General features: G+C 41.2%; 1 protein-coding gene across 1 annotated transcript in view; it reads right to left on the bottom strand.

Moving 5' to 3' along the window:
- The window catches only part of CDC42SE2 (CDC42 small effector 2), an 84497-nt gene extending 63105 nt beyond the window's left edge, over positions 1 to 21392 (bottom strand). Inside the window, exons 1-3 of the mRNA XM_055791289.1 lie at positions 21032 to 21392; positions 20111 to 20168; positions 5822 to 5894 (exon numbers count right to left, since the gene is read on the bottom strand). The gene's annotated coding sequence lies outside the window, so the exon portion shown is untranslated. The remainder of the gene's footprint in view (positions 1 to 5821; positions 5895 to 20110; positions 20169 to 21031) is intronic.
- Positions 21393 to 23307: the final 1915 nt, after the last annotated feature.

Here is a 23307-nt window from a genome sequence, read left to right as displayed (position 1 = left end):
CTGATGCTTAAGGAGGCTGGAGCAGCAAGAAGTTACTTTGTCCATTATATTTTAAAAAGTAAATGGCATCACAGAATGGTGTCTGCTGAGAAGCCTACTACGATTTGAATGAAGCATACCCAAGGAACTATAACAGTCTCTCTTTGACACAGGGCAGTATCCCTAATGGCTCAACCAAACTGCAGCAATATTGGACACGAGTAAACAAAGCAAACTATGTGTCTGTGAAACTACAGAATGGAGGCAAGGCATCTGTGAAACCTACATGTCCAAAGCTGTATTGTTAGTTAGAATGTTAGTAAGATTTTCAAGATAGTACGTTGAATCTATGTGCCAAAGTCCTGAATAAATGCTTACTGGAACACATCCCTCCTTCAAGGGACATATAGCTTGAAGTGCTTTTCCTATTAAGGGAATACCCAGTAAGCTGTATGTAATGTTAAAAAACAAAGTTAGAAAATGATCCATTCTGTGTCCTTCAGCATGTTGTAGCAACCGTTGGTCCAAAAGAAGACACCTGAGTGGAAAAGTATTTTCTGTGGCAAAGACAAATCTGAAAGTTAAACTCGGCCATTAGCAAAAGTCTGTTACTTAGTCTTTCCTTCTCGATACTAGATTATTAATATAGGAGAGGATATTATCCTTTTCCTTCTTTTGAAGAAAATGGGACAGTTGCTGTGGTTAGAAGTTTCACCTGGAATTCAAGAACAAGATGTAGATATGGTAAGGGAAACAGATCTCCTCCACTTGTGTTCACTTTTGCACCCAGCCTGCTGTACAGATCAAATTATTATAGACTTCATATGAGCTCTTCTCTGCCTCTGAGCTACATAACTTACTAGACTTCCAGTACCTGAAGTCACTTTGTGCTGTAGAATAGGGTTCCTTAATTATTTGGTACCTATAGCAACCAAATTTGACTGTGTAACACATGCACATTGGTCTGGTAGCTTTTCTGAATGGATAGGTATTGCACATTGAAGGGTAAATACAAATCTGATGTACAGAAGTCAGACAGTAAGCACTAAATTTGTGAAAAGGACTACCAACACTCAGCTGGCGCTCTCCCAGAAAACAGGATCCCAACATTTAAGTAGTCCCTGGTCATTTGTCCTTGGCATCCTCACTGCAAGACAGCACTTAGGACGCAAGTGTTAGGCATAATATGGGGTTTGGGCATTTTCTGGGGAGACATGATTATTCATGTTGGTAGGAGCCAGAATTAGGCTCTTAGGCTTTGTGCCTTAATTACAAAATGGCAGGGTTTTTTTTCCTGCATAAAATCACATACAAAACCAAAAAATATGATTGCAAAATACAGTGCATGTAAGAGGACAGGAAGCATGTACAGGTTTTTCAGGATGCCATATTTCACTGTACATAAGATTAGCCAATTTAAGGAAAAGATTAAAGCATGTAACTACTTCCAGAAAGAAAAAAAAAAATATCTTACAGAACAGAATTACCCAATCTGTTAGAGATACTTTAAATATCATTATAAAGAACATTCTGTAGCTAGTTAGAAGCCTAAATATAAAACCTTAAAAACTGAAAAATCTCTTAGGGTATATATTGAATATTTCAAACTACAGTAACTGAACATCATGAAGGTGTACCTTCTAGCATCAATTCTTTGCGGGCCTTGTGCCTTCCTTCCCTTCCCCATTACACTGCAGGACAGCTTACTCAAAGGAGGACAAACGAGTTTAAGTGTCTAATTTAGACATCAACCAATATTCCTAACATTCTCTTAGCCCACTTTTTGTTTACTGTTCTCTTCACATAGACAGGTGTAATGAAAGTTAGCTTCCATGACAGCAATTCTCTTATTGACAGTCTTCAATTCCTACCTTCCCTCTGGTTTATAGCTTCCATTGGCACAAAGCTTCAGTGACTTTGTTCCTCATCTTCCACCTTACTGTGAAAAGTGACAGCAAAAGTTGTGCTGTGGACTTCTGCATTAATTGTTCAATTGCAACAGCTGTGTTCTACCTCAAAATGCAAACAAAATGCATAATGGAAAAAAAGCAAAACTGTTTCTGAAGACAGACCTATGTAAGAAGCTGAACCAGTCACACAATCTAGCTGCACACCAGTGATTTGACCCAATTTTAACAATGAAAGAAGTGGAGGACAGTCAGAAACACAGCTGGTGCAAGAGACAACAGTAACGAAGTGTGACTATTTGTACAACTGGCCATCTCAAATGCAGTAACGGAAGAGCACACTTTTGCACCTGTGTTACTTCAGAGTTATTCTACAGGATTAATGCAGTGATCAGAACTCAGGAGCTGCGGGTAGAATTTAAAGCTAAACTGACCAACAAAAGTCCTTCATTAAACAAAATGTTGAAATCCAACATCTTACGTGATTTTTTGTCCTTTGCCCTTGAAATGAACAGCACATCAAATTCCAACTAAATAAGTGAACTAAAACTTCCCTTTTTGCCATTGTTCCAACTTCACAAATCGATTATTAAATTGACACCTATAGTCATACAGATTTGATGAAAGTATGTAGGGAAGTGTTTTGACTTCACCCACCACATAAAACTAAAATCAATTAAAATCTTACTTAGAAAAGATGGTCCATAAACCAAATCTGAAAATCACTTACTACAAAAGCAAGGTAATAGAAAAGACATATTTCAGATTTTGAAGATATGCAGGCTTTTCTGTGGTGGTATCCGAACATGACCACAACACATTCTGCTAACGTTTTAGGCTGGGACTTCTGGCTGTAAGAGTGTAGTACAAAAGTGTTGCAGAAGTTTTTAGTGCTAGACAGGAAAGGAGTAAGAACTTTCTTGACAAACTGAAGTTATTTACTGGTGTAAAAGCATTTATAAAACATTCACTACCATTTTGAAACCACCTCCATAAGGGAGAAAAGGAAATTTTTCCACCTTTCCCCCTGTCCCCAGCCAAGTATTCTAGAACTTTAGTGAATTAAGTGACAAGTAGCAATACTAGAATAGAAGAGTTAAGGAAAACACACTTTTATCTTTTCTTTCAGATTATCCTGGATTTGCATAAGCGGTTGGAAAGTATAAGTATCAGAGTATCACGAGATCAGATGAGGAATATACTATGATGAAGAGCCACAAGCCTTAATGCCTTCTCCTTCACATGACTGAAAGTATATCCATCCACCATGTAGTCAAAGTCATGCAACAAGGAACATGAAGGAAGATGCAAATCCAGCCACACAACTGCAGAGGGAAAAGAGAGGAAAAAGTTGCAGGGTTCTAACTAAAGAGGCAGCAGGGCATGGCCCCGGTGCACTGCCCTGCATCACTGTCTTACAAACTGTCAGTCTGAACCTCAAAACGCTTAAGATAAATGAAGAAAAATATCAGGACGTTAAGAAGGGTTGGTTTTGGCTGGAATAGGACATACTGAAAGATGTCATGGAGATTTTACACTCACCAGTTTCATAGCTGCCAGTGAGGCAAGTCAGGAAGGCTGTACTTCCTGACCTGTGACTGAAGCTTCCTGCAGACACTCCTGGAGCAAGAACTGAAAGGGCAGCCAACAGGCTGGGAACACCCATCACACTTCACTTGTTTCTGGCACAAGAATGAAATACACACATTTTTGCACTGTGGAGTTCTCTGTGCTCCCTGCCTCCCCCTGCTCCAGGGGGGATCCCCACTGACTGACATCAGTGCTCCAGGAGAAGTCCTGAACCTCATCCATTCAGTCTTCCTGCATCAGATCTCATCCATGCCCATGCCCTCCTCCTGCTGCTTGCAGTACAGTCCTTATTCTCCACTGGTAGTATATATTCCTCCTCTTTTCCTATCAGTCTTCTTCAGTCATCACCATCTTTGTACTGCCCTTATCACCCCTACATCTGCTACCCAACTGCCTGCCTTCTCTTCACCCCCTCCCATCCACCTCCACATAGTGGGTTTTTTGGTTGTCAGGCTATATGGGGTTGGCAGGTTTTTTTTTTTATTATTTTAAAATTACCTGATTGAGTTAGCATTTCCTCGTCTCTCCCTGCTCCTGAGAGTTTGAAGGACAGAGATTCCCCATCCCTGCCCCCCATTCTCATTCTGCAATGAAATGCTTTTCCACAGGGTGGGTATATGAAAGTCTGGGGATGCTCCTGAGGCATAGCAGCAAGAAGCAGGCCAGAGGGGGAACCGCAGGGCTTGCAGGGGAGGCTGCAGCTCCTGCTCCCACTTTGGGATGCCACTGACTTCCAGTTTCACATGCTAATAACAAAACCATCTCTTTGTCACATACTTCTCCAGGGTAAATTCCTGTGCAAACTCTTCCTTCCCCAGGCTCTCTGGCAGAAAGATTTTACAAGTAATAGTGAAATTAGAGCTGGGAAAAAAAAGCAGGTGCATTCTTAGAAAGGAAGTCCGCAACATGAAAGGTAAGCCCAAACATGTCTGGTATTGTCAGGCAGTCGTATTGAGAACACTTTGGAGTTGTCAAAGGAACATGGGGGAAGGGAGAGAGAAAGGAGGAAACAGAAAACGTAGTTTTAGCTATTTACCAGTATTTAAATGAAATTCAGCATACTTTGAGTGTTTTTAGAATAAAGCATCAAGTCTGACTGCTACTTGAATTACATATTTCATGAATGGTGCTCAGAAGGTAAAATAGAAAGATATTTATTAGGTAGTACCCGAGACATTAAACAGTGTTTTGCAGGCTTTGCTCTCAATGCAGAGAATTGCACAATGTGTTCCACAAGCCACACCTCTTTCCGAGGGAGCAGAATGTGTAAGAGACTTTTATGCACATTTCCTAAAGTACTGTTACCTAACAGAATCCTTCTCCACAGTTCATTTGGATTTTTAGACAGTAAAACAGGGAACAGTAAAAGAACACACTGAAGTAGAATTTACAAGCTTCTAAATTTAAAGCTGTTGTACAGAACTGAGCTCATAAGAAACCAGCAATAATTTCAGTGTTTAGTTGTTCCCTCATTACTCATGTAATCCACAGAAATTAAACCTACATAAACGCGCTGCAATCATATTACTTACTGAAGCTGAATAGGAATAAATCTATCCCAGAATTTTGCTGGAGGCAAATTCAGCTGACTAAAGCCACTGGTCATTCATTTACATTATTTAACACCACACCAAAGCACATAAACTTGATGGGACATAGAAAGTAATAAAGACAAGTTGGATAGGTCCTTCAAAACTCAGCAAACCACAATAAACAATAGCATATGATACTAAATTACAATTGTTTATTTGTTAAAGTCATGAAAGGTATCACACAAAGAACACCAAAGGAGTTTTGACATCTTACTGAAGAACTAGGTATTGGAGATCGATTTAGAAGCCTTACTTTGCATAAAGGAACAGGAATGCGAAACTGACAAAGTAATTAGCAAATCTACTGAGAATATACTTTGGTAAGAAAATTAGGGAAGGACCTCTAGATAAAAGTATATGTGACCGAACATACCACAAATACCAGAGTCTGTTGGGGCAACAAGACAATTTAATGGTGTCAAAAATAATTTGTTAAATTAATTGAGGGTCACAAAGTACTTGGACCTCCTGTCAAAGTCAGTCTGAATTAGATATGAATATTAATCAATCTGTTTTTATTAGAAGCACAAAAGACATTTGCATAGCATAGTTCTTCTGGACTTCTCACCAGGGGCTCACTTGAAACGCTTCTTAGAATTCATGAGAAAAGCCATGAAACCAGACCCAATCTACTTAAGGTTAAAATCCCTATTGTGCTTTGACGATTTTGGTACCACAATGAATATCCACAGGTCTGTCACCTATGTTTCCCTCAACATTTAAAGTTAAAAGTAAACTTAGAGTATTGCCTACCTGAATTTCAGAACTTCCGTTACTCTGGTCCTTTCTTTAAGCAGCAAGTTATTCACTGAAGAGATCCCCAATTCTAGAGATCAAAGAAGGAGGGAAAAAATGGTATAAGTAACTATATATTACAGCTCCTAATGCAAATATAACACAGAACAAAGTAACTTCATGTGAGCATGAAGAAAACAGCTACCAACAACAGTCAGGAGTTTCTCCAACTCTTCTGCCTTGCAGAGCACCACATATGTCAGAACGGCTCAGCTGCTGTCATTTGTGAATGAATTCAAGAATTAGAGGCTACCTTGTTCACTGCAGCGTTCGAAGAAAACTTCACTGACTTTTGCACTCTCAGGTACTCTTTATTCTTATCCTAAGGTTTACACACTGTTTAAAAATATACATATAATTTGTGTATATATATATATGACATAGTTAAAGGAAATAAAAAAGGAGCATGGATTCAAAAGTATAACTACTCAGTTGGCTGCTCCCTTTGCTGGGGTCAAATGTTACTATTAGGAGTGGGTGGTGGAGAGGCCCTAAACCAGATATATATTCCACCATTTTTGTGTGCAAGATTAGTTAGATAATCCTTTCTACTGATCAGTCTTCAGATCACTAGCAATACTAGGTAGTTCAGGAAATAACTAGTTTGTACTAAGTACCCAATAATAATGTGTAACTTGACAGTTAAGTCTCATGACATGTGTGAGGTTTAGCAAACAAGTTTGTTATTGAATTATTGTCCATGACATCTGCTAGCAGGTTCAGCAGTTCTCAGTAAAAGGAAGGGCAGATTACAAGTACTGCAGGCAATAACAGAAAGGAAACACATTCGTAAGAGCTGGCTCTGAGCAAAGAGAAGAATCACTGCTCTAGAATCTGCTGTTGAAGTAACTGCAGATTATTTACTGGTGCTAAACCTGTATTTGAAAAAAAAAAAAACCAAACAAAAACACACACAAAAACCACCAGAACACCCCTGTATTGAGAGAGCATCCACTGTAACGACAAACTGCCATGACAGAATTCATGTATCAGAAATTGGCTTCAAAACAGACGAAATCAGTAAGGAAAGCTGAAAACTCCAAACAATCCAGTTCACACTCCAAATGTTCATATAAAATAAGGTAAAAGTAGTAGTAAATTAAGTTTGATGCCTTTCCTATGTTAGGTAGGGTAATGTTTTGCAGATTTTATTTAAAACAAAACCAAACAACAAACCACCATCCCCTCTTCTACACTTGAGCTTCCTGGTATTTTGTCTTTCATGCCACATGGCAAGACATTGGCTTGCCAACTTTCACTGGAGGCTTGTTTGTCATACTTTAGCCCTTCCTTGCTCACAAACTAGGGAACTAAGTCTTCTATTCTTTTACTCAGACTGACATAAGCTAGATTTAAAAAGTGTCATTAAGGAATTTTTATCTTTACCCCTGTAGTTTTCAGAAAAAATGTCACAAAATTTATGGACAAAGAACAGAGGTAGATGACAGCAGGTAAAACAGACAACAAATGAAGAAAAATAGTAAATCAAGAGAAGAATGCTGGGGAGGAAAAGAGGGAAGTGGGGGAAACCTGTCTGGGCAGTGTCACAAGTCAAGAGACAGAAAGCTTTGATCACTGTTTTTGTTAGGCTACAAATCTGGGTGGTCAAAAAAGAAACACTTCACAACAGTGGATTACTAAGAGGAACAGTATTAGGAATTGGCTATAACCGCCTTCGTGAAAGTAATGTTTGATGATTGCATAGCCGTGACAGTGACACAAGAAGAGTCTGTGGGAAGACTGAGACCAGTCTCCTCCCTTTGCCTAAGAAGTCAGACAACAGTTTTTTAGTTTGTTTATCTTTACTTACCTCAGAATAATGAAGGGGAGACAAAAATGAACTTGAATTGACAGAAAAATAAGCTTGACATACTATATAAAAGGTGTAGAGTTACTGGATGAAGGGCTAGCAAGCTACAGCTCCCAAAGATGGGACACCTAGTCAGGGCAAAGCAGGAGGCTATCAACATAGTGGCAGGGGCACACAGGGAAAACACTTCAATATAATGCTTGGGCTCCACATAAACTATATTCAGAATAATATGTAATATTATTATCACAGAATGCGCAGAGTTCTGGTTATCTTTCTTTCACCTGGTGAAATAACCGTAACACAATAAACTGGTCCTCAGGCAAAACAGCTGAGCAAACAGCTGGTAACGCACGACACTGCATTAGCTGCCTAAAGTTCAACCAGAAAGCAAGCAAAATCCTTAAAGCCAGCAAGTCGAGCATGCACTTTTAGAGTAGATGTCAACCTTGTAACTGAATTGTCACTGCAACTTGGCTGCCTTCTAGTTAAAGACTCTGGACAATATCTGACATATAGATAAGAGAACCAACTAATTTAACTGTAGTTAAACATGGACCTAATCACTTGAATGCAATGCAACTAAAATCAAAGTGGAGAAAGATTCATATTAGTAAATTCTACTGAGAGAAAACTGAGACAATTCTACACTATAAGATGTTAGCACAGAGTACACATTAATAGCACACATAACACCCTAGCAGTATGTAGAGACCAATTCTGTATAAGCCATTTCAGTATGTAACAATATTTATACAAATGAGGTAAATATAAGACTATCTATACTTAAAACTTCCAAGCCAAGAGTCTTCTTCCACTCCTCTCCTTAAAAAAAAAACAAAAAAAAAAAAAGACTAAGTAGAAAAAAAATATTTCTACTTTCTTAAATTGTAGTATTAAAAATCTAGGGCCATACTGTAAGAGAAGCAAGACAGCACAATGAAATCCATCCTTATAAAATAACATTTTTAGAAGTCAGTCACAAATGAGATCTGGAACAGTAGTTTTAAAGTCAGCGTGTCACAGCTAGAGTTCCAGATGAATGAAGCCTATAGACTAAACCCACATCCTAATGGACAATGTAGTTCACAAAACCACTTCTATAAATGGTAGCCTTCTGGCTTGAAAGGCTATTAAATGAACTAGTATAGAGTAAGAGCCAGCAGAGTGGAAAGAACAGTTGTTTGCAGGTACTGCCAAGGCACATTACTAATCAAGCTGTAAACACTTTCTGTGAAGTCTGGGCAGCTTATTGCAGACTTGCACTACATCCCTCATTCATTCAGAATGTCAGTTATAAATAGCAAGTGTTAGCATTTGCATGAGAATCTGAAGCTTTATGATTGTCTGAAGCCTTGTTTTCAGAGTGAATAATTCAGTATACCTCCTGTATTTCTACGTAATAATCAAATTACTGATTTAACCAGTTACAAGAAATCGCTACTGTTGCAACATTAGTAGGGAATTTCATCATTATCTTGGCATTATCTGCTCAAATTATTTCTTATTTTACTTAGTCCATCACAGCTTAAAAGTCATATTTGCCTTTTTGAGAAGATCGGTATAAAACCTGTGAATGAAAATAAAGATGTCAAAGCATAAATCAATATGATAAGTGACATACAGATCACCTTAGAAGGCTGAAACATATCTGTTAGTACAATGCTTCCACTGAAGAGCTACACATTCTTTCAAAGAACATAAATGCCAATGAAGTCTATTCTGATAAGGCAGCTACAGAAGTGTCATAAGCATTAACAGATTTAAGAAAATTAATGCTGTTACTAAGTGTATCAAATTCAGAGAAAAAAATCATTAGTGCAGCCTCATAACATTTTCTAAATTTTCTAATTACACGAACAGGTTGAAATTTGATAAAAAACTTAAAGACACTACGTAAGTGTAAGATTTAAGAATGCATTTGTCTCTTAAGAATGAAGTGTTTTCTAAGCTAAAGAGGCCATGAGTTTGCAATAGATGAAGAGTTAAATAGCCTACAAACATTCAGTCCTTTCCATTGAAAACAAAACCACAGACATTGAACTTCAGCAGTTTCACCAGTTTATCCATAAGAAAATGATAATCTAAACTCTATATTGGGTTTCATTATCTTGAACACCCGACTTCTTTATCCTTTTTCAAATTATTAAAAACAGAAATGTAAAACATACCAAGGATACTTTGCCCCTGCTAAACAATTTTCTTATCTGTATAGGCATATATAGTATATACACACAGATTTACCACCATTGTTCCATTCCTGTCAATGGCAAAGTCATATAAATACAGAAAACTAGCCAGCAGAGAATTTTATAATTTCATTATGAAGCTTATAACTGGTACACTAATTATTTTAATAGAGCCATAATAAATGTAAATAGTTAATAGCTGTCAATGAGTTCAGAGCTGTGCATATCTGGAAACAAAAGAGCTGGAAGGTATATAACATGAAATGTAAATTGAGGCACAAAGAATCATGAAAGCTCATTTTAGTTTCTACCATTCCTATCAGAGGAACGTAAGTCTCAAAATTAGAGTCCTTTAGATGACAACGTGGAGATGGGGTTTACACTTACATCCATCTGAAGCAGGAAGATACCTCAATTAACCAGCTTTGCCTAGAAGAGAACTTGATACAATAGCCTATGTGAATGTCTCCCTGAATACCTTTTCCCCACCTCAAACACCATTTTTGAGAGATACTTAGAAGATAGCAACATTAAGAAATTTAGATATTTTTGTAATGTATAAATGTATAAAATGTTTACATTTTATGTTTACATTTATCTCCAGTGTCCTCCAGAAATCTCTGCATGAAAAAAAAGGCAAATAATCCTCTTGGAAGCTACCGAGTCAGACACATAGAAGGCTGACCTCCAGGTCATGTTTATCTGTGCTAGCATCAAGCTTTCTTATTTCTTCTCTGTTCTAATGAGATTCTTTGGCTCATCAGTGACACAGGTGTGTCTATTTGGATGATAGATGGACTACGATGTATGAACACACTAAGGAGAAGACTGAAAGATACCTGGGTCAGAAGCTGGGAGCACAAAAATTCAGCTATGTAAGATGTGAAATCTTGTATTTCAGCCCAATTAGACACGCTGGATTCGTAGCATGGAGACACTCAATATGTATTACAATGTTTGAGAGGCTAAGCCTTTCATAAAGGGAAAGAAAAAGTATCTGCATTAATACCTCTTTTTCAGATTATTTTACTGCCATATAACCTAAATCTAACAGTGATAACTCTTTCACTGCATGCAAAGGCTTACCTTTTTTCATAAGGACATAGCTGAAAGAGGGCATTGCCATCAGGGGGTTTAGTGGGAGGAAGGTGCAATTAATAGTACATTCTTCAGAAGCAGGTACTGTGTTTTCATACTTGCCAACACAGGCTTTGAGAACCTGACATGAATAGCTTAACTGTTTTATCAGCTAAAGGATGTAATTTACTTAAATTTTTGCTTCAGTATCTACTATGAATAATTCCTTGCCTGTCTGCTTTAAATCACACAGGTGACAATCAACCTGTGTGCTACTGCAAATCCTACACCTAACAGGAGTAGACAGATCAAGGTTATCAACAGAACAAAAAAACATTGTTTGAAGTCCTACTGACCCTGAAGTTTTGTCTTTTAAAGAACTAGAAAGAGAGATATCTTGTCAGCAGACACTAAACATCATCAACAAGCAAAGAAAGGACCCAGGAAGTCTCTAGCTATACAAACAGCTCCACAGTCTACACAGCGGAGTTCAGCTTTCACAAAATCAGCCTTGAAATACTGCAACTTGTTTTCCCAAGGCAAAGACTTTCAAAGTCATCACTTCCCACACTCACTCTCTTGAAAGGAGGCCTGGCATTCTGAAGAAAAATACCACAGTAATAAGCATTATTACTATGACAGACTGCACATAACAAGTGAATAGCACTGTAAAAATCAAAACACACTCAGTGATGTAAATGCACACACAGGTAACTCAAACCAACAGCTAAGTTCAGGACAGTCTGACTGAGTATTCATGTCATGCCAGGCTAATTACTCCACTCTGCTGGTGGCACACTCAGCTCTCATGACCCTCCCCTCATGCATTTGACATCTGACACAGAGAGAGCATTTCAGCTCCACATTCCTCTTGGCAGCTTTGCTATAGGATTCACCTATGCAATGAAAGAATGAAGAAACCCATTCTGTCAGGCCATCTAACACTGCAGTCATTATAACCTGGCATTTTGAACCAGTATCAGTTCCTCTGTAATTCTCAGTAGCAGTGGGACAGTATTTTTAAACCAGTAAGTAACTGCAACTCATTAAAATTTGAGACAATCAATACAGTAACAGAGAAAATAAATAATCCTTCATCCAAGTCTCCCATTTTTTTCAGTTTATTTAGACTACAGGAGTAAAGACCCAAGAAATGCCAGATGTAATTCCTCCTGTCCCCCACACAAAGCAATTCATAGGAACTTTAAGGTCTGATGTCAGCACTGACCAAACAAGGGTAAATTACTAAGAAACAGTTTCAGCACCTTAGAAAAGAACACAGCTCCTTTGTTTGATTGTTTTTTTGTATTATTACTATTTAAACTATCATTGACTACACTTCAGAACTAATTCTGTGTGTCCAAGTGTCCAAGGTAACAACTGCATGTGCAAAAGCATCCAGACAGGCTTACTCAAAATCAAGATCCTTAAACATTTACAGTAACTCGGCAGAAATCACCAGGACCTGAGCTACCAGTAGCAAGTGTCCTTGGTATGTTGCTCTAGTTCTAAAACACTGACTTTTAAGCCTATCCATAAGTTGTTAAAGAGGCAACAAAGAAATTTTGAAGTTTTTTTGCTAGATTACAAGATTCTTATATGCCATTTCCTGAACAGAAAGAAGACTCTGTGATTACCCGTGTATCTCATTATTTTAGTGGATTTGTTTCAGAATCACAAAAAAAAAAATCAGAAATCAGACTACAAGCAGTATTAGCTGCATTGTATTACTTTGGTTTTAATTAAGTGAAGAAAATATCTACATCAAAGACCAAGCAGTGCTAGTGGCACTCAGCATATGCATTAACAGATTCTGTTAATGCAGATTCTGACTTTAACCTTCTTCCCACACATACACATTACCATGGTGATTTGCAAGATTTGCTGCCTGGGATTTTGGAACAGTACAGTATTTGAAATGCTCTCAGCATCTTTGAATAAACGCTAACACAAATAAAGTTACAGAGACAATAAGCCACAGATAGTCTGGTCAGACTGCCTTTACAGAAGAACACTGACAAAAACATCTTAACATGACCTCAATCAGTACAAACAACGCAACAAAGCTTTCACATTATGCTTTCTGTCCCTGGAAGGAAGGGAGCCGAGTTTAAAGATTCTAGAAAAGAAACAGCATATATTCAGTATAAAAAGCATAACCTAGAATTGCCCATTATCTCTGTCAACATTTGACTAGCTATCTATGGAAGTGTCACTTTCAGACTAATATGTTTCTTTTAAAGGAATTTTTAATTTATATACTATCTCACTGAAATGCACACTTGTTTGGACTACAACAGGTTCATGCCTGTTGTGAGTTTCCCACAAGTGGAATCACTCTTGATGCATTTTCCTTTTATTTATTATAATTTCCAACAGAAATATAAATAAGAAATATTATTTATTTCTTATTTATATTTCTGTTGAAATGAGGAACTTAATTATATGTCTGAAGAAATGAGGATCATGTTACTGGGAACACGTACATACCCTGACATCATAGGGGGCATAGGACTGGGAGCAAAGGCAACAATTCTTGGTTGTTTGTGCCCCAACCAAACAACAGATTAAACAATTCCACCACAACCTCTGGTATCTGTGTTTTCTTGTATATACAGCAATAATGTTTCATACTTTAGTTTGTAAGCACCTTGGGATACAACTATATTGCAATTCTAATGAAGAAACAGCAGGGACAAGACAAGACCATAACTGCTACCTGCAGGTAATGACTATACCCTTGCAAATGCATTCTTGCAGAGATGCAGTTGACTTTCTTCACCAACACAACTGTAACATATTTAGGATCTCAATGAAAGGTTCACTTAAATTCATCATAGTCAGGGTTCAACTTGAAACACAACTGAAAGGCATGCCTCACCACTCCCACTGACTTTGCAGGAAAGGCCGGTGCTAAGTGGAAGCACCGCTTGGTGAAGAAGAGATGCTGATGGAAGGATTTACAGACTACTCTTTAGAGCCCTCACAGGAAGCTTGGCAATGGTGGACCCTGGGGGACAGTCCATGGAGGAAAAAGAATGAGTTATAATCAATCACTTTTCATGACAGAGTAGCTGTACTGACACAGTGCCCCTTCAAACTCACCTCAACACAGTCTTAAGTCCAATTAACACTTTTCAAGAGCATCATGACAGCTCAGCAGAAACCAAGTTAAAACTGCATCAAGTAACAAAGCTGGACATACCTAGATTTATCTTTCAGAATAAGTCACTATTTCAACACTGAAATAAAACGGACTTGAAATGCAACAAGCCCTGGCTGTAACAATGATGTGATCAGTGGCAGGCTCCCCGTGTGAGATCTCAGGTAAGATGAATTTTTGATTGGACAACAACAAAAAAAGAAAACAAAGGAATGCCACAGAGCTACTGCCTTAGTCTTCCATTAGCTCCACAAATTATTCCCCCTATATGCTTGAGGACAATAAAAATTCCAAACAAATACACAAAAAAACCCCACTGATGAGCAAGGAGTGCATGAAATACTGAAACTAAAGCAGTTATTTGAAGATCATTCCTAGCTCCCCCCCCCCCCCCCCTTAAAAATTAAAGGTTACTTAAAACTGGTATTTCTAAACCTTTACTTCAGTCTACTGTAGATTGACTTCTTGGATATGTCACCACTAAATAAAACAGGTAAACTGTTTCTGAAATACACATACTTTTGGCTACAAAAACACTTCCTATCATATCTCACAATTTCTTTATAAAGTTCAGGTGAACAGGACTACTGCTAACTTCAAACTGCTTTCTTACATCAGTTTTAGTTTATTTTTATTATCTTAACGCAGAAAAAACCTTATAAAATTCAGCTTATTAGAAAAGAACTTCAGTGTGGAAAATCAAGGCAAAATACCATTCACTTGAAGGGCTAAGAAGAAATAGGTAGCTGAGTTCAGATGAAAAATTGTTCTCAGGAAGCTTTAAAGGAGCAGGTGGAATTCCTTTAGCAAATGGTGTTTGATGACAATAGCTGCATCTTATGGGGCCGACTAAAAGATGTTATCAATCAGCACAAGAGTTATTGAACATGACCCATAAGATAAGAGCAACCAATAGGTGTAACAGTTTTCTCCATGTGATATTTCAGCACTTATTAGTATGACTGTTCTGACAAAGCAGCCAACTGCAATTTATGAAAGTCCTATTTCTGCCCAAGTCTCCACATTCCATGGGTGAGTACAAGATCCTCCTTCCAATACAAAAGATCCTCTTCCAAAAAGGAAGTGAAGGAAAAGTATATGAAGCTCATACAAAGATAAGACTTTACTTTATGACAGAAAAGGCACTAAGTTTAACACAGAAATCACCAACTTCATTCAGAAACCAGACACGCTTATTTTTTCTATGAGAACAATTGGGATTTTGACTGGGAAGGCTTTGGTGACAACACACTTTCTATTCTATGGAAAGAAAGTTTTCCTAAGAATACATTTCTAGACTTTGTGTAATAAGTGATAAAGTTCAAGCCATGTATAGTTAGAAAAAAAGCATGTTGAGTTATACAGTAAGTTGTAAAGAAGCAAAAGACACCAAAATACCCAGCAAACAATGATGCAGTCTCTAATCAGCTACTTGATTCATGCATCATTTTGCCCTTGTACTGTGTTTTATATACTGATAAAACAAACAGCTATCTGTTTTAGCCTAAACGGTTAAGGATACTTACAACATTTTATCTCTACTTGCCTAAAGTGCAACTGTAAGTACTGTAAGTGTTTTGCTGTGAAAAATTATTGGATCAGAGTGGGCATCACCATGTGTAATCTTCTCACAGCATCAGAGGCCCCTTATTGTTTAGATGGAGGTTTCTCTTTTACTATAAAGATGAACTGCAATTTCTCCTCCAGCACCTCTCCTCCAACATACAGGCGATGGTTTATACAGTGCAAACAAACCTCGTGATGGGTCATGACACTTCTGCTACAATTTACATATTGTGGGGAGAGAATTCAAATTCTGTGCAGTGAAGGACTAAGCTGACATTTTTCCAATAACCACAGGATCAGATGAAGTGCCCAGGTAACTGCAACCCAATAGACCTTTGACATTACTAGATATTGGCCTATATCACGATCCATACTTTGTATAACAAGTTATCCTTTGAACACAGCCCACAGAGATCATTTCACTTGTATGTTGAATATACTGTAACTTTGAAGCAAGTTGAAAAAAGTTCCTAGCTCTTGAGGCAGTGCAACTGTCCGCAGCTTGCTTTCTCCCCTGGACCACTCTGAAGCACTACTGCACATGCAAAGAGAAGGTACCAGTTCTCCCTGACACCTTACGACAAATATCACCAATCTGATTGGACAGAAACCTAACTAAACTAGAGAAGGAAGTTAATACAGACAGTTATGTTTCTAGGAGGAAGCCTGCAAAACCTGCTGAAGATCGCATTGATACTTTAAATCTTCCTCCCCACACCTCCCTTCTAAACCCTTCTGTTAATGTGAGACTGACAAAGATGGAAGAGCACGCTGAAGTAGTGCACTCCCTTAACTGTGCCTTCATTACAGGCAAAAGAGTTCCTCTTCCTCTTGGAGCTGACGAGAAGCGATCAAGAGAAACCTTGGTTCCCCTTGGGGCAATAATTACCCTTGGACTAGTAATTTCATCTCACATTCACCTCTAACCACACACAAAACACTGAACTGAAGAGACCAAAGCACTTTTCAGGCAGAGTTACCCAGCTATGTAACAGGTACTGGAGAACAGACCCTCTTGGAAGACACTCACCAGCCTAAACTTCCTACATTCTGTTTGTTAATAAAGGCCAGCTTTCTCACTACTAAACTTCCTCTTCAGTCTGCTCTTTATATGAAGCCCCTGCTTCAACATGCTCTCTTACCCACTTTCATTTGTTCAAGGTTGCTTGTTCCTTGGATTTGTCATTATTTCTTGCCATCATCATTAGTCATGCAACAAAACAGGAGTCACTAATCATGCAAGACAGACTTGCTTCATCAAAATATCTTGAAACCTTTAAGTGATTGTGAATGCTCAAAAGCCTCTCTTCAGATTTACTGTTTGGTTTTTTTTAAAAAAGGAATCTAATCTATCCATCTCAGGGCTAACACCCTTCAGAGATACATTCCTCCTCCCCCTCCCTCCTTCATTTCCCTCCCAGGATCGACTATAGGAAAGAATGCCAGGTCCCTGCATTTCTAATGCATCTCCAACTCTATCTAGTCTACTCAAAAATGTATTCTTGGGGGGGGGGGGGGGGGGGGGGGAAGAAAAAAAAACATTTAGTTTTGCAGTCATCATCATGTAGCTAACGCAACAGTAATAAAGTGAGACAGCTATAATATTAACCTCCTTCACATTAACCCTGCTAAGTATACTTTACTGAGAAAATTGCGTTAGAATACAGGCATACATGTACCAGCTACATTTGTGGAGTAAACAGCAGCCAATTCCCTACAGTCCTTCAGCATATATAAGGAAGCATTTATCTGACAAAATATTGTATCAAAATAGCGACTAACACTTTCACAACACCCTCAGTTCTTTTAAAACTCAGTTATTTTGCTTTACAGGCCAATATTACGATTAGGAGATACAAGACTAATATTAAACACATGGTAGTTACTAGCAAACACATTTTAATGAATACAACACAGCAAGGTACAAACCTTTACAAAGGGCCACACTAGTCTTCACCCTTGCTTTCTATCTGAGCACACACAGAGGTGTACAGAGACAGACACCCAGAGAAAAGGTGGTAAACAAAGATAACAGGGTCTTTCAGAAGTATGTTTATGTGAAGCAACAGTCTTTAACACTAGCTAGAACCATATCTAGTAAAAACATGTGTTGAGCAATGAATATCATGGGAAATTGCTGCTCAGGTCCTGGAGTCAGGTTGTCAAGTATAATCAAGAGCTGCAACTAAGTTGCTGAAAGCTAATTTGAATAGTCAAAGTATCATCAAAAGTAAGTGCAAAGTCAGTGGTATTTTAATTCTACACAAATACTCAGTTACGCTGACCAGAACACAGTGGGTTTCTGAACATAATGCTAACACACAGCATGAGAGTGTTTGCAAAACAGACTGGCAAGAAATTCACTTCAGCAATACAGCATGCTAAGCTTACATATAATTTGCTACTCCACAATGAGCCAAGTCTACCAAAAAAGAAATAAATAATAAGAAAAACCCAAACCCCAAACTACCTGCAAAAGAAGTATTTTACTGGGATTTTTTTGTTGTTTTTTTTTAAACACTGAGTAATTTAATTCCACATTACGCTTCATGCCTAAAGGTTGGTCTAAAAATCACGTTAAGTAAAGCAAATGTCTCAACACTTCAATACTACTCTTAACAGTTTAAAAAAAATTCTTGAACTCCAAGAAACTGTCACCTCAGTCACATACTACAGAATGAAATATGTTTTCCTTGTAATTATGCATCAATAGTGTAAAGAAAATGTATTTTTCTAATTGTGTATTGTAATTCTAGCAATAAATCTTAACTGAAAAGACAAAAAAATAAACCCCTTCGCATCCCACCTATAAGGGTTAAAACGTCTCACAAATATCTAAAGGATTTGTGCAAGTTTGCTCTAAAAAGCTTGCTCAAGTTACCTGGGTGTTAAATGAACTCCTCCCAAGTGGACAATAAGTTATAGCAGTATATGCTGATTAACACTATTCTACCACCGCAAACCATTAATCTTAGCAATGTAAAAGGTTGTGATTATGCTTCTTGTTGGGGAAAAAATATGAAATGAGACATTTAACACTCCTTGTTTACTGTAATGCCTCTATAGGATGTGATCTGATTTCTCAACACTACTCCAGGGTTAATGTTTTATCACTGCAATGAAAGCTCTGATATCTAGGTAAAAGTCATCACATACTTCAAAAGCCATTTGGAACACCCCCCCCATTTCTCTTCTCCCCTTCCCGTTTCTAAATCAACTCAACTCATTTTTTGGACAACAGAAACTATGATGGGATGTTCAAAACATTTCTGTCTTTTCCCTATCACAACAAGTCACCATGTCCACAAGGCTTCCCACGGACCACCACACTGCAAGCCACCACAGAACTTCTGACATGCTCATAAGGTCAGAACTACTAGCAAGCTTCAAAACGATTTCTTTTTTATGGCACCGTAAGTAAACTGTCAATTTTTGGACAACCTATACCTAACAAATATAGTTCCAGAGTTCATCACTCCGCTGGTGTACAAACGTAATATAATGTCTTATAGACTGTATGTACACTGACATTTCTGATCTATGCAACTTTGGTCTAGATATACAGAAACTTCACCAGGAAGTTTCTTAAACATAGAATAACTGATCTTCTGCTGTGGAAATGATAACAGCCTTTCCTCAAAGCAGAAAGAGCATATAAAGTATTACCCATTAGAAAAACTACTTCAGATTCCAGCTTCTCACCCAAGCTAATGGGAGACATTAAATTTAAAAGACGAGTGATGCAACTATTGACACACAATTAAGTTTAGGTACATAATAAAATTTATACAGTGAATTACCTCATTAGCTTATTTGAGCTGCTACTTAGTTCATTAGTAGGTATAATCATTTGCTTTATCACTTTCTACAATTTAATCTACAACAGTCCCTTTCGCCCTTCAACAAAAGTTACAGTAGAAATATAGTATTTTATTACATCTTTCAAAACTGCATCTCTATTTCAACAAGGTATAAAAGAACTTTCAGAGGTGCATCTGTACCTTCACTGAGCTATTACTATCAGATTACCTAAGCAAATTAATTGACTAAACATTCCTCATGAGTGAGGAAAAGAGCACCATCTAATCTCAATTACTTCAGTTAAATATAAAGAAACATACTAATATTATACTTACAGGTGTTTCTTATACATTGATTTAAGCTTAAAAAGGTGACTCTCTGCCCTTGAGGATTAAGGCTGATCACCAGAAAAAAATACCTTAAAAAAGAGCTTAAGGCAACCCCTCCCCTCAGGCTCTATGGATTTTCTTTACTCTTCTATTTTTTAACCAGTTATCACAGTCCAGGAGGGCCATATTTGCAATGGGCGAGGGAGAAGTTTGCTTAGTGTTTCATTCAAATTATTCCTGAAGTTTCTGCCTCACACACATGAATTACTCCATTCATCCATCCAAGATCAAAACCAAAACCACAAGACTTACAGTTTAATGCACATCCAACTTCACAGTTAAAAGTCGCCGGCCTTGATGTTCTCTTGGCCTGTGAAAGCAAGATTTAAGGTTTCGGTAAGCGCACAAGGTTACGCACACACTTGAGTAACTGCCTGAAAACCCAACGCTTAACCCACAAGACAAGCGCCATATTCCAAAAAAACGCGTTAAACCCCACACCGCTCTGGCTGCGCCACGAAGCCCGGGCGGCGATGCCCGGCGCCCCCTTCCCCAGCGGGCCGGGGGTCCGCCCTCCCGCCGCTGCAGGGACGCGGGGTGGCGGCGGACGGCGGACGGGGAGGCGCCGCGGCATCCCCGGCACGGGCGGGCCCGGCCCCGCTGCTCCCGCCGCCCGCCCACCTGCTCACGGCAGCACCTGCCCCGCCGCCGCAGGCTTCGCCCGCCAGGGGAAAAAAGCGAGACCCCACCGCCCTCAAACCTGCCCGCCCCACACCCACACCCCCCATCTTTTTTTTGCCGCCCACCAGGAAAATGTGTCGCTCGCCCCGTTTTGCCCAGCCCCAGGCGGGATTGCCGCTCAGCATCGCTCGCCGCGCCCGCGGCTGGCCAGCCCCGCTGCCCGCTCCCGCGGCGGCGGCTCCGCGGCCGGAGGCTCGCCCGCCACACCGCCCCGCGGCCCGGCCCGCACCGCCCCCGGGCACCTCGCTCGGGCCTCGCTCGCCGCTGCCCGGCCGCAGGGAGGGCGGTGCGGGGGACACCGGCGCTGTCGGGCGGCGGCGGAGGGGCAGCACCCCCGCCTCCGCCGGGGCAGCCCGAGCGCCGGCGCCCCCCCCGGGGAAGGGAGTGGCCGCGGCGAAGCCCGGCCCGCCGGCAGGTACCTGCTCCGCGGGCGCGCCGGGGGAGAGGGGCGGTGGGAGCCAGGGCCCCCGCGCCCCTGCCCCCGCCACTCACCGCTGCCCACGGCGGCGCCCGCTCCTTTGTCTGCCCGCCGCGCCGCGGCACCTCCGTCCCCCGCCACCGGGCGCCCCGCGCCCCCTCCCCGCCGCGCCGGGGGCGGAGAAGGCAGGCGAGATCCGCGGAGGAGGCCGCTACCGCCCGGCGGTCACATGCGGCGGGCGCGGCGCGGCGCAGGCCCCCTCCCGCGGTCCCGGCCGGCTGGCGGCAGCCCGGCCGGCGGGGTCCGAGGCGAGGTCGGGGGTGAAGATGGCGACCTCGGCGGCGCGGGCTGGGAATCCCCGGGCCGGCCCGCTCGGCTCCGCGCTGCCGGCTGGGCTGGGCGCGCCGGGGAGGGGAGGGGATAAAGGAGGCCGGGCGGTGGCGGGGACGGCTGCCGCTGCCCGTCAGCCCTATCGATGTGCCGCCCGCTCCTCCTCCGCCGCCGCGCTTTGAACCGCCGTCAGGGGCCGGCCCCGCAGCGCCCCCTGCCCGCCGCGCCCCGACCCCCCGGCCCGCACCGCGCCGCGCCCCCCGCGGGGACCGGGCCCCGGGCTGGCAGCGCCCGCACGGCGCCGGCGGCGCCTCGCCCCTCCGATGGCTTTGCTGCGGCCGCCGGTGAGGAGCGGGCGCGCCCGGCGGCAGGCAGCACCCGCAGCTCACCGGCTGTCAGCCCGCTGGCCACGGCGTCGCGCCGGCGTTGCAGAGGCCCCGAAGCGGTGCGGAGCGCAGGTCAGGAAAGCCAGGCCTCCAGGAGAAGAGGAGGGGCTCTGGCTCCTGACCCCCATCTGCTGAGAGCAGCAAGCCTCATGCCCATCCTACGTCCCCCCCGGCAGTCGCTTCAGTCCGTGACAGCGACGTGAACCTGACCTTGGCGGAGGGGTGATGGCTAATCATGGGCGCCCCACGCCCATAACCCCTTCACTGATTCAGAACAGGCATGGCATCACTGCAGCTCTCCACTGAAGGGAACTCGCCCCACTCTGTTCCACTGGACCATATACTGTCTTTTAAGAAGGAAAAAAAGGGGCGGGGGCGAAGCTAAAGGTGGCAAACAACCCAGATAAGAAACACGATGAACGCACAAGATCAGGCGTTCCTTGCTGGCAGGGTACGGCTGGCAGCTTTACCCAGGGATGCCTTGGTGCTGTGAGCTGCTGCTCTCCGCATAGAGACAGGCTGCCACCCTCCTCCACCTCGTCCATGCACTGCTTGCCCTGGTCTTCCGTGTCATCTGTGGGTTCACCAGCACAGGATAGGACGGAAAATGCAGCAGTGCTAACAAGTGGCCAGTAAGCTGTTACTGGACAGTATCACAGGGAAAGATACTGGAAAGACCAGCTGTAGAATGGAACATTACCTGGTCTATACCTGCAAACTGTTATAAAACAGTCTGAAAAGGGTATCAAGCATATAAAAAAATCATCCAAAACCTCTTCATCTCTGTTTTTAGTCTGTATGAATCCCTGACATTTACACTTGCTAACAGCACAGATTTACTGTCATTAATAAGGCCTGCAACAACTGACGGCATGGTTGCTTTTTGTTATTTTTCCTGACTCTCTTTTTTTTTTTTGTAATGATTTTGAACATTTTTCTAAGAGGTCTTTATCTGTGCCCACTGAGGTACCAGGTGTGGTTACGTCTAATTTGCCTTCAGAAGGACACAGTGTGAGCGATGTCTGCATCAGGCTTGCACAGACAGGGGCAGTGAAAACCAGTCCCAGTGCCCCAGCGGTGGTGTTTCAGCTGCAGGTTGTTTAGATGATCAACACCCTTATCTGATGCCTGCAGAAAACAGGTGTGATGGTTGCTTCCATTCTAACTAAGGTTCTCATTACTGTTAATGGACTTTACTTCTCAAGAATCCCATGATGTAGAAAAAGTATTATTATCCCCACTTTCAAGATCACAAATTCCAGCATAAAGAGGCAGTATAGCTTGCCTCAGGTCATATATACTGTATTTGGTAAAACCAGAAACTTGTTCTAGAGTTTTGGTGCAGATCCAGTCAGTCTAACCACAAGTTCGTTTTCTTTCTCAAGCTCTACTTCTCAGGAATTCAATCCTGAGAAATTCTTGGGAGAAGGAGCAAAGCAATATCGAAGAAGACATGTTAACAGAAATTCTGTTGAGCTCGTGCAAAAAAACATGTAGTTCAGTGGAAATGTTGCAAGTAGGCATATTGACACAGACAACTTCTGCAGTATTATTATCCTGGTTTGGTAAGGGTACAAACCAAGGGGAACACCATGTAACATGTTGCTTCGATATTGTGCATTTAGGACATGATA

The sequence above is a fragment of the Falco peregrinus genome, chromosome Z, assembly GCF_023634155.1.
Source record: "Falco peregrinus isolate bFalPer1 chromosome Z, bFalPer1.pri, whole genome shotgun sequence".
NCBI classification, from domain to species: Eukaryota; Metazoa; Chordata; class Aves; order Falconiformes; family Falconidae; genus Falco; species Falco peregrinus.
The sequence above is the reverse complement of the archived record's forward strand: the minus strand, read 5'-3'. Positions and strand labels throughout refer to the sequence as shown.